This window comes from Pelophylax lessonae (assembly GCF_965119305.1).
Source record: "Pelophylax lessonae genome assembly, chromosome: 2".
In the NCBI taxonomy this organism is placed as follows: Eukaryota; Metazoa; Chordata; class Amphibia; order Anura; family Ranidae; genus Pelophylax; species Pelophylax lessonae.
Window position 1 is genome coordinate 407,461,730 of NC_138769.1, and position 12,243 is coordinate 407,473,972.

The 12,243-nt window shown below is 43.1% G+C and overlaps 1 protein-coding gene across 1 annotated transcript in view; it reads left to right on the top strand.

Annotated features, from left to right (window-relative positions):
• Nucleotides 1-12,243, top strand: part of CASTOR2 (cytosolic arginine sensor for mTORC1 subunit 2) — a 240,720-nt gene that overhangs the window by 132,965 nt on the left and 95,512 nt on the right. The window lies entirely within an intron of this gene.

Sequence of the window (12,243 nt, forward strand, 5' to 3'; positions counted from 1 at the left end):
TTGCTCTGTTTGCTTGATGACCCTTGCTTGAACTGCATACGTGTGCTGGGAATAAACTGGCTAAAATGGCTTTAACTTAAAGAAAACTAGTTTCCACCACAGCTTTGCGACTTAGAAATGGTTTCACATATGGAATGTGAATCATTTGAAAATTTGAATTCCATGAAAGAAAATCAGAAAGTCTTCTGGCTCTTAAAGGAAAAAGTAAGGTATAAGCCTTTGATGTTTAGTCATCCTGTATTGTCGGGGGGGGGGGGGGGGGCTAAATAACCGCAGCAGAGGCCAGAGGATTAGGAGACAGTAAAGTACAGTATACGCACATGCCGTGGTAGCAAATCGGCAAGTCTGAACTAAGCACATGAGCGCTTTGCATGAGAAAATTATGGGAATTCTCGACTCCGCTCATATAAGTTGGTAGAAAAAAAATCTTATTTTTCCATCATCCTTGTATGCCAGACTTTCACTGTAGGTATATTGCATTTTTACAGTAATTACCCAAGTAAAGTTCAGCTTGACTTCTGAAATGTTTTTGTACAGCAGTAAAACTTAAGCAGATTAAAATCCCTTAGAATCTCCTAAAATCCCACAGAGCCCGATTTCCAAACACATGCTTCTTGAAAGGGCAACTGTGCTTTCATAACAGAAGTGTTAAACCATACTCCTCGCCTCACCCTCCTCATCGGATTTGTAAATACAAGTACAGATGTGGACAAATCCAATTTCTCACTGGTAAACCTGTCTTAAGAACTGCACAGGTTTTTGGGTGCTGGCACACCAATGTTCTCTAAGACATGTGGGTAAGTTCTGGGTGTAGACCAGGAGTGTCCAACCTTTTGGCCTTCCTTGGCCACATTGGAAGAAGAGGAATTGTCTTGGGCCACACATAAAATACACTAAAAATAAGTATAGCTGATGAACAGAAAAAGTTGGGCAGATCACAAGCGAACAATCTCTGATATAGATAATGTACCTATCTCAGTAATAAAACTTCCTTTTTTTTTTGTAATTTATTTTTATTATAAAAGTAAAAAAGGACAACATAAAACTAGTGTGATTTTTTGACACTGTTTTTGATAAACTAACACATCAGTATTTGGTTCAATGCATGCAGTTGCAATTCTCAATTAATTCTTAAGGTACTCATTAGATATATTGGTTCTAATTGTGCCCTTTGTGTGCTTCATCCTTGAAAATAGTTGCTGACAAATATAGGTGCTGCCGAAAACTGATGACATGAATAAGGCGTGATTGTGAAGAGTGGGATATTTTTCTTTGGGAAGATAATACTTAGAAAAGTCCGGTAAAGAGACACTGTCAAATTTTTCTTCGGTTGCATGTGTTCGCGAAGTATAAACCCATTTAAAAAAAAAAAAAATTTAAAAATCAACATTTTTAAGTAAGTTTACGATTTTGTGTTTGGCCGAATTCATAGCCATCTTGGGCCGCCGGTTGGACACCTCTGGTGTAGAATATAGCATCCATCTTCAGCTTTGCTCAGTCTCCCAACAGCCAGTATTTGCTACAGCAAGCCTGGCTAACCATTTCATAGAATGTTGGTGAACTGGAGAATATAAATTCTTTGCTGGTTCTGGTCAAACCAAAATATGAGAATTTAGGTTTGTCTGCAGATCTGACCAGGAGAAGTAGGGGAATAGATGAAAAACCACCATGGTAAACACAGTTTTTATTATTATCATACAGGATTTATAAAGCGCCAACAGTTTACGCAGCAAACAAAGCAAAAATAAAGGCAGACGTTCCAGTTACAATACACTAGGTACAAGAGGAATCAGATAGCCCTGCTTGTTGAAGCCTACAATCCGATAGGGAGGGTCAATTGATACAAAAGTTAATAGCGGTGGGGCATGAGCTGATGGAGAAAGTGAAAGTTTATTAGTTAGGAGTCTGCTAGGCTTCTTTAAAGAGAAGGGTTTTCAGGGATCATCTAAGGATGGATAGATTAGGAGACAGTCGGACAGATTGGGGTAGGGTGTTCCAAAGGATGGGGGAAGCTCTGGAAAAATCCTAGAGGCAAGCCTGGGAGGAGGTGACAAAGGAGCTAGAGAGCAGGAAGTCTTGGGAGGACCGAAGAGGGTGGCTTGGTTGATATTTTGAGATCAGGTTAGTGATGTTGTTGGGGGCAGAGTTGTGGATGGCTTTGTAAACTATTGTCCTCTGGAGCTGCAGGCACAATGGAGTAATTCGTCACTCAGAAACCCCTATTATTCAGAAGCAGAGCTCATTCTGCTTCCTCTCCCAGGAGTGAGTTGCAGCCTTCGAATATATAACCTAAATACATACTCAAATTCAGCCAGTTCAGCAGGAATCCTCTGAATTTCGGTACATGTGTATTAGAGATCGATCGATATATCGAGGGCCGATATGCACTTTCCCCGATATATCTGAATCGGCCTTTTGATTTACCCATATTGCCGATATTTCGGGAAAGTGCATGTACCGGGGGGATGCCTGCAGGTAGAGGCATCACCCCAGTACCGGTGTCCATAGCCGATGGTCAGCTGTCTTGTAATGACAACCGATGCGGCTGACCCCCCCCCCCCCCCCCCTGCCGCCTTCCGCAGCTCGTCCCACCTGTCCCACCGGGAGACCGGGGCATCCTACCTTCACCGCCGCCATCTGACCGGGTCTCCATTTCTTTGAATTCGGCACCGCCGAGTACCCGGAAGTGATGTCATGACATGATATCACTTCCGGGTACTGGTGGCGCCGAATTCAAAAACGTACAGCATTCAAAGCAGCCAAACTTGGTGTTTTGAATGCTTTTAAGTGCAGAGGAGGGGTTTGGGGTCTTCTAGACCCCCAGATCCCTCCACAACAGTACCTGTAGACATTAAAAAAAACAATTAATGTCTGAAAATATCGACCGATACTGATATCCGATGACCAAAAAAATCAGTATCGGCGGTAAAAAAACGATATCGATAGATCACACTGTTCAACACAACTTGGTCTAACAGTCCTGCAGGAATAGGAAAAAGAAAACCTGTGTATACTTTGCTTTAAGGCTGATTTCAGACCGGCTATTCTGCTTCTAGCAATCCCGCAGCTGACAATTTTTTGAAATAGTCAACAGCAGGATTGCTAAGAGGCTGCCTATTTATCCTTCTGGAATTGGTCCCTCTGTACCTGATGGAGAAAATTGTTGCTCCCATCGCTAGTGATTGACATTCAGCAGCATTTAGGTCAGGGACAGAGCAACATCTCGCCTTAGGCTTTACCAGGTTTGCTATCGTAACCTTCTACTTTAAGCTATCTGTGGAATCTGCTGAATTAGAAAGTGACCATACTGTCTGTACTGACTGGGATCTAAGACTGGCCATATATTGGGTATTCTGATTGTACAATTTTTTTTAGATTCACCATCAACTAGCAGAGGCTTGCCTAATTTTTACTCTTTCAATGGGTTTTTTAGGTTTGTCCTCATATTACAAAGTTTTGGTAAATCTTAAAGAGGAAGTAAAGTCCCCCAAAGAAAACGAGAAAAAAAAGCCCTGTAAAGAGAGAGGCATAATGAGCTAGTATGCATCGCATACTAGCTCATTATGTAGTACTTACCTTAAAACGAAGCCCCCGCCGTGCCGCCACCTCAGCGATAGGACGGCGACATGTCCGGCCGTCCTGCTTCCGGGTTCGCGTCCTCCGGCCATCTGATTGGCCGGAGGCGCGATTACATCACTCCCGCGCCTGCGTGCGGGAGCCGCCGTTCACGGCACTGAGCTCTGAAGGAACGACACGGGTGGCCGTTCCTTCAGAGCGCCTGCGCCGATGACATCATCGGCAGTATGCACTCTAAATATCTCCTAAACGGTGCAAGTTTGGGAGATATTTATAGCACCTATAGGTAAGCCTTAATATAGGCTTACCTATAGGTAAAAGTTTGTGAGGTGGGTTTACAACCTCTTTAAAGGAGAATGTACAGCGATTGCACAATCAAATTGTATAGTGTATGGCCAGTTTAAGGGAGGTACAGTGGATATATAAACAAATCACCCCCTTTAAAATATTCATATTGTTGCTTTGCAGCCTGAAATGAAGACAGACACAGTGTTTGTTTTTTCCAGCTGTATTTGCTAGTGCAAATTATAACATTCAAGTGAAAGATATAACAGCAACATGTCCGAAAAAAAGTATCACTAAGTTGAAAAAAGGATCACCCCTTATGTTGGTATTTTGTTGAACCATATTTTGCTTTAATTACAACCTTTAGTCTGTTCAGATATGTCTCTACTAACTTTGCACATCTAGACTTTGCAATATTTGCAGATTATTCTTTGCATAGCTGCTCAAGTTCAGGTAAATTTGATGGTGACCATTTGTGGACTGCAGTTTTCCACTGATTTTCAATGGGGTTTAAGTCTAGGCCCTTGGGTGTGGCTTGCGGCTGATGCAATAGGACGTCTCTCCGCCAATGATCCATACATTTATCCTGATATCTGCCTATTCCACTACTGCCTCGAACCCCTACTTACCCACCGACGTTCCTGGGTATCGTGCCTACCTTGCCAGCCTTCTATTGACAGCTGGAAACGATGTCAGGGAGAGGCAAGGGCACTCAGTCAGACGCGGACCATGCAGGGCAAGATGGCGGCCGCCTGCCACGCTCGTCCAGGGAGGCAGCAATGAAGCTGTTCACCAAATCTGGCAAAGACACTCCAACTAAATTACCTTAGTAACTCTGAGGAATCTGGGGTCCAGCCTTCGGTGCCAGCTGAGCCAGAGAAACCCTGGCCTGAGGATATCGCTGATTCTCCTTTATTGGACGCAGTCAGTACAGCAGCAATTGCAGGCCCAGACACAGCACAGGGAAGAACATCATGTGCCCACTACTGAACCTACCCTGCAGGACATTTTCACTGCAGTCACAACCTGCAATAAAGCCATTATTGCACTTACTTCAGAAATTAAAGGGGAGAAATTAGAGCTGAACTTAGTGAGACAAGATATGCAGAAATGAAGGGATCGTACAACGGCCATAGAGGACAGACTAGGCACTGTGGAGGATGATTTGGTGCCATCTATCACCTCAGGCCACTCCGCACGCTTAGAGGACGTGGAGAATAGGCTCAGATGCAATAATGTCAGAGCAGAGGGCATTCCGGAGAAAACAGAGGGGAAAATGGGCTTATCAAAACCTTAGGGAGGGAGTCCTTCTCTTCCATGTTTGCAATTGAGAGAGCCCATCGAGTCCCACCTAAGCCACCTAGGCCTGGCGAGCCTCCACAACCTTTCCTATTTAAGCTCCTAAACTTTAAAGATAGAGATGCCTGTCTATACCAAGCCAGAACCAAAGGTGATGTTATGAGGATAGACAACGCACGCATTTCTTTTTACCCAGACTTCTCAGCTGATGTACAACGACGCAGGGCTAAGTTTACTGATATTAAGTCTGGGCCCGGACTAAGCCATTCAAGGACATTCACCTTTCTCTCCTTCAATCACTGTGTGGTCATTTGTGCTGTGTGCGTTGGGTCATTGTCATGTTGGAAGGTAAACCTTCTTCCCATTGATTACGTACTGGCAGAGGGCTGCAGATTTTCATCAAGAATTTGATGGTATTTTGCCCCATCCATTTTTCTTCTATTCTGTCAAGTGGTCCAGTCCCTGCTGCAGAGAGACACTTCCATAACAGGATAATACCACCTCCATGCTTTACTGTAGGAATGGTGTTCTTTGGATGGTGAGCTGTGTTGGATTTCTGCCAGACATGTTGTTTCGTGTTGAGGCCAAATAATTCAATGTTAGTCTCATCTGACCACCTTAAATGCACCTTGAAGACTCTAAGGCCACATGGAAAAAGGCATTATGGCCAGATGAGACTAAAATCGTCCTCTGCCCTTCTCCCCCCACAGTAGAGCTCTGTAGCCCCCCCCCCCCCACGCAGTGCCCTCTGCCCCCTTCACATCACCCCCCACTGTAGTGTCATCTGCCTCCCTTCCCCCACATTAGTGTCCTGGACCCCCTAATGCTGTGTCCTCTGCCCCCTTCACATCACTCCCCCCGCTGTAGTGTCCTCTACTCCCCTCCCCCCACAGTAGTGTCATCTGCCCCCTTCCCATTACCCCCCCCCCTCCCCCCATTGTAGTAGTGTTCTCTGCTACCTCCACATCTCTCCCCTCCCCGTAGTGTCCTCTGCCCTCTACCCCCCCCCCCAGTAGTGTCCTGTATCCCCCAAAAAAGTGTCATCTGATCCCCTATACATCAAGCTCCCCCATAGTGTCCTCTGTTCCCCTTCCAACAGTGCCAGTGTTACTGTTAATATGGGCAGAGATCAGGAGATAGAATAGTGTTGGGTGGAAGGCGGGAGCTGCCGTCATTCAAAGTGGCTAGCTGGTGATTGGTTGCTAGGACTGCCTAGCAACCAATCACTAAGCAGCTCCCGCCGTCGCCCTCCATCCTGCTCCCACTCTGCAGGTAACAGGAGAGCGATGGGGGAAGTCAGAGACGTGCTCAAGATCCCCCTTTCGGCCCCCCCGTTGTCGATTGCGATTGATGGCTTACTGACCCCCGGACTAAAAGATGTAATTAAAGCAAAAGGTGGTTCAACAAAATACTGACATGAACAGGGAGAGGGGGTGATCCTTTTTCCAACTTGGTGATTCTGATTTTGATTTTTTTTTTTCAGACATGCTGGTGTTATATCTTTCACTTGGATGTTATACGTTGCACTAATAAATACAGCTAGAGAAAACAAAAACTGTGTCTGCCTTCATTTCAGACTGCAAAGCAACAAAATGTGATAATTTTAAAGGGGTAGATTATTTTGTATACCCACTGTATATCATTGCATGAAGCAAAATTTTAAACAGAATAGCTTCTATTGAGAACTTTAGAGATGGATCGCACCAAAGTGCCTGCAACTACAGAGGTCAGCGTGGGCTTGTTTTAATGTTTGGTTAAGAATATGTAAATGCTTGACGGTTCTAGGCCATGGGTATACTTTTAACATGTTAAACATTTACTCCACTAATAAGGAAATCTTCTTAATAGGATCTAGAATTAATAAGATATAGAATGGTATGTGTGGTAATATGAGCTGAAGCGGTATTAAACCCAAAACCACAAAATGCACTATATTGGCTGTATTTTCTTTTTTTTGGCTTTTCCTCCTGTTTTAACCTGGTGATCTAGCCAGCAACACACCTGTATTAGAGTACCCCCCACTATGGATGAAGGAGAACAGGGAGCACCTTTTGACAGCAACATTGTCAGGCTGAGGGGAGTTAGGACTAGCAGATTTAGTTACACTAACAAATTGAAGCCAAACTCCGGCTAATACTTTATTAGCAGTTACAGCAGCCACTTTTCTTTCTTTTTTTGGGATAGGTTTTATATAAATACTACTGATTATTGTAAGCACCCCTGTCAATGGTAAATGGTTTGTCTCATCCCTGTAACAAATACATCTGCAGAGCAGCTTGTTCTATTGCAAAACATCAGCCTTATTGGGAGGATTACCAATTGAAAATAAAGGAAAGAAAACCTTCAAAACGTTTAATGTCCACTTTAATATTTTAGTTCTGTAGTGTTTCAGGCTTGAGTCCTGCAATGGGGACTGTGTATTGCCAATAATATGGAGTGGCATGGTCTCGCTGCGTTTGTTTATGGTAAACAAAAAAAAAAAAACGAGTTGGGGTTTTGGTTTGCTATGCAGTGTGCCAAGAGAAGTGCTTTGTTCTTGTGTTAAAGTGTTCATGCTGCAGCAAGGAAAGAACCTTTTGTTTTTTATTGCAGTTTTGTCCAAAATGATAAGACTCACTTCATGTTCTGACACTGGGAGAGGAAGTGAGGGGAATCAACCAGCGGGTTAGAACCTCTGTCGGGTTTTTGTTACTTTACTCCTTGTAAGAAATCAGGCACTTACTGAAGTTCCATACCTAACAAAACACATTTTCCTGTATGTTGGGATAGGGAAATGTTATATTTATGCTCTGCATAATCCTTGAGTCCAAAATGTCAGGGCAATTTTAAAAATCTTGCACATTTGTTTCTTTATGAAAAGGGCTTTTATCTTTTTTAGAGAGCCAGTGTGGGCGGTTAATATTACTCCTTGCTCAGAGGTCTCTTCTGTAGAATAGAGCTATTTATATTTCAAGAACAAAATCGCTCTTATATGGTATGCCTGTTTATTTACCACCTGGAAATACAATAGACCATATTTCTGAAATCATCATTTACATGGTGGCTCCTTCATTGTGAGCTTCTTTGGTGTAGGTATTAATGAGCAGTCTGAGCTGTAATCACCATTATCAGTTTTGCGTGCAGGATATGCAAGAGATAATAACCATATATAATATCTCACACACTACTACCACTACACTACTGTGCAAAAGTTTTAGGCAGGTGTGAAGAAATGCTTTCAAAATAAATGTTGTAATTGTTCATTTTTATCAATTTAAAAAATGCAAAATGAGCAAACTGAAGAAAAATCTAATCAATATTTGGTGTCACTACCCTTCAAACCAGCATACACTTATGCACTTTGTACACTTGCACAAAGTCAGGGATTTTGTAGGATTAGAGTCAGGTGTATGATTAACCAGTTATACCAAGCAGGTGCTAATGATCATCGATTTCATATGTAAGTTGAAACACCTTCATTAAAGCAGGGTTCCACCCGATTTTGTATTTATTAAAAGTCAACAGCTACAAAACGTGTAGCTGCTGTCTTTTAATAAACACATACTCACCTGTCCCAGGATCCAGCGATGCGACCGGCGGGAGGCTCTGTTCTCTCCCTCTTCTCCCGGCAGCGCTGGCATCTTTAGAATGGGTACCTGGCTGTGACAGCTTGCGGCTTCACAGCCGGGTGCACACTTCACATGCGTGAGTCGCGTTGCATGTCTGAGTGGATGGGATATCTTCTGGGACCTCTGACGTGTTTGCGGGGAGGGAGAGGGGAGAGGAAAACTTCCACTTGAGCTGCCTAGGCGGCCCGAGTGGAAGTGGGAGCGGGTACCTGTCAAATCTAGATACCCGCTCCCCCCAAAAATATATGACATGCCTTAAACCGGAAGTTTCCGCTTTAACTGAAAAAAAAAAAAAAAACTGTGTAGGAGGCTTACTGGGCGAAGAACAGTCAGACTTTGCTACTAAGGTGAGGTTGTGGAAGACAGTTTCATGTCATAGGTTATACACCATAGTAAGACTGAGCACAGGAACAAGACACAAGGTAATTATACTGCATTAGTAAGGTCTCTCTCAGGCAGATATTTTAAAGCAGACTGGGATTTCAAGATGTGCTGTTCAAGCTCTTGTAAAGAAGCACAGAGACATGAGAACATAGATGCAGCGATCGGCCAAAGTAACTTAATGCAGCAGATGAAAGACACATCATGCTTCCCTTCAACATTGGAAGATATCCAGCAGTGCCATCAGCACAGAACTGGTGAAAACCAGTGGGACCAAGGTACACCCATCTACTGTCTGGAGATTTCTGGCCAGAAGTGGTCTTCGTGTGAGAATTGCAGGCAAAAAAATGTACCTCCAATGTGTAAACAGGGCTAATCGACCCAATTATGCATAAAGCATTGGAACTAGGGTGCAGAAAAATGGCGTCAGGTACTCTGGAGTTATGAGTCAAAATATGAAATATTTGGCTGTAGCAGAAGGTAGTTTGTTTGTGAAAGGATTGGAGAGTGGTAAAATAATAAGTGTCTGCAGGCAACAGTAAAGCATGGACCTTGCAAGTTTGGGGCTGCGTTTCTGCAAGTAGAGTTGGAGATTTGGTCAGGATCAATGGTGTCCTCAGTGTTTAGAAATACAGGCAGATACTTAGTTTGCCCCCCACAGAGCCCTGTTCCTCAACATCATCGACTCTTTCTGGGATTACATAAAGAGACAGAATGATTTGAGGCAGCCTACATCTACAAAAGATCTGTGGTTAGTTCTCCAAGATTAAATAGTTTGTCTGGTTGAAAAAAGTCCATCTAGTTCAACCAATCTAGTTTGGAACAACCTACCTGCCCAGTTCCTTCAAAAACTGTGCGCAAGTGTACCTAGAAGAGTTGATGCTGATTTGAAGGCACAGGGTGGTCACACCAAATATTGGTTTTTATTTTCTCTTCTGTTCATTACTTTCCATTTTGTTAATTGACAAAAATAATCTATCTAAACTTCTATTTCTTAAAGGAGTTGTAAAGACAGAAGGTTTTGATCTTAATACATTCTATGCATTAATATAAAAAAAACCTTCTGTGTATAGCAGCCTCCCCAGCACCCCCTCTTTTTTACCTGAACCCAATCTCTGTCCAGGAGTCCCTCGGCCATCCGGGACTCTCGACACAACAACGGCGCCATTGGCTCCTGCAGCTGTCAAAGTTATTCAGCCAATCAGGGGAGGGGAGGGGGGGGCGGGCGAACGAACGGCAATTCTGTGTCTGAATGGATACACAAAGCTGCAGCTCGGCTCGGGTGCCCCCATAGAAAGCTGCTTGTTGAGGGGGCACTCAACTGAAGGAAGGGGCCAGGAGCAGCAGAGAGGGACCTGAGAAGAGGAGGATTGGGGCTGCTCTGTGCAAAGCCAACTGCACAGAGGTTGGTATAACATGTTTGTTGTTAAAAAAAAAAAAAAAAAAAAAAAAAACAAGACTTTACAATCACTTTAAAGCATTCCTAATTTACAGCATTTTTTTCACACCTATCTAAAACTGTTGCACAGTAGTGTATATATATATGTGTGTGTGTGTGTGTGTATATTATATATATATACACACGCACAAAGCATTACTTAGTAATACCATTGCCTGACTAGACAATGGTAGGTTATGTTTTTAATGACATTTAAATGTGATACTCCTGCAAACAGGTCCAGCTGGCAAAAGTAAAAATTCACACATTCAAAAAATATCACAAGTAAAAAGATACCCTAGTTTAACCCAAAGAACGAATTGAAAAATAGAGATGCCTTGAGACAGTCTATCTGCTTTAGTTTGTTCCCATGTTGCTTTACTGTACCAGCCTGCTAAACTGCCTTTTTTGGTAATCTGGTGATCTTGGAACACACCTACTTGTGATGCTGGAACACCAATTGTATGCTCTTTGGTGCCTCTGAAATATGTAAAGCCTAATGTAAAAAAAAAGCACAAAAAAAAACTGCACAAATACAGATCCAATATTTAAGCCAAATCAACCAATCTTATTCAAAACTGCTTTAGAATTCTGAATGTAATTGGTTATGCAGGTTGCAGAGAGGAGATGCTAAGCCGGCCATAGACTGTTTGAATCTCATCCGGTTCAGCAGGAACTGGCTGAGATTCGAACCATGTAGGGGTAGGCTGAATGTACCCAAGTTGATCAATCGATCAACTTTGGTACAATCAGCCTTCCAGATTATACCGATGATTATTACTAGCGGCTATAAGGCCCCGCTGCCTGCTGGTGAACACAATGGCTCTGTGGGAGGGATTCCCCGGTCAACCTGTGGTTGCAGGAAAGAAATAAGCTCTGTCAATGGGCAGCCTTACACAGGCTTTAGGAAATACACTCCTGCTTCTCTACTGAGCATGGTACTGCAGTTTGTGCCATGGACATAGGCAATTACAGAAAGGTTGTAATAAGGCAAATATGGTCAACTTTCTGGTCTTAGCGCAGTTGCCAAATTTGGAAAAAAAGCCTCAAGTGGTAGTAAACTCAGTTCTACCACTTGTACCTACAGGCAAGCTTACAGTAAGGCTTACCTGTAGGTACTGTGAAATATCTCCTACACTTGAACAGTTTAGGAGATATTCAGAGTGAAAGCAGCTGGTGACGTTAACCTGCATAAGAGTTCTGAAGTGTGCCGGAGCTTCAGAGCCCGTGACCTAAACTGTAGCCATAGGACAGTGGTGAGTGCGCGGCAGCTGGAGGGCTTCATTCTAAGGCATGTCTCTCATTATGTACTACTATGCAATGCATACTAGCGCATTATGACGTTGCCTTGCAGGGGATTTCTTTTCTTTTCTTCCATCAACGGCAGTTTACTACTGCTTTAATAGCTAAAATAGGTGTTTAAAGTGGAACTTAACATCAGCAATATTTGCTTCCTTTCTTGCACCGATATCTTTAAACTTCTTGCATGTTCTTGTCAATGTGCTTCAGATCTCTTCCAGGTGTTTGAGACCTGCAGCATGTCTGCGAAAATATCACAACAATATTAGTCCAATATTAATTAGAGCCAATTTTTTATTTTTTTCAATAATAACCCCTCACCTAAATAATAGCAGCAGAAATTGTATGCATATTATA